Source organism: Myotis brandtii, unplaced genomic scaffold, assembly GCF_000412655.1.
Source record: "Myotis brandtii unplaced genomic scaffold, ASM41265v1 scaffold328, whole genome shotgun sequence".
In the NCBI taxonomy this organism is placed as follows: Eukaryota; Metazoa; Chordata; class Mammalia; order Chiroptera; family Vespertilionidae; genus Myotis; species Myotis brandtii.
The window spans coordinates 16,536-16,981 of NW_005362626.1; positions in this window are offsets into that span (position 1 = coordinate 16,536).

Genomic DNA, 446 nt, shown 5'->3' on the forward strand with positions numbered 1-446 from the left:
GAGACATATGTAATACTTTCAACAATAAAGATTAAAAATAAATAGGCCTGGCCGGTGTGGCTCAATGGTTGAACGTGGATTTATGAACGAGGAGGTCTCAGCATATGCTCAGGTTGTGGGCTCAATCCCTTGTAGGGGACGTGCAGGAGGCAGCCCATCAATGATTCTCTCTCCTCACTGATGTTTCTATCTATAGCTCCCTCTCCCTTTCTCTCTGAAATCAATAAAAATATATAAATAAATCTGAAAAAACAAACGAACAAAAACCCAAATAAATGTTACATTCACCTTTGCACATAGCTTTTTGAGTTCGCCCCTAATTCCCACTGTCTTCTCTTTTTAGAGAAAAGAATAAATGTCAACGATCTCGTTTTCCTTAAAGACCATCCGACCCCCCTCCTCGGAGCCAGTCCCGCGCGGCTGATAGTGGGTCGCGGGCCTCGAGG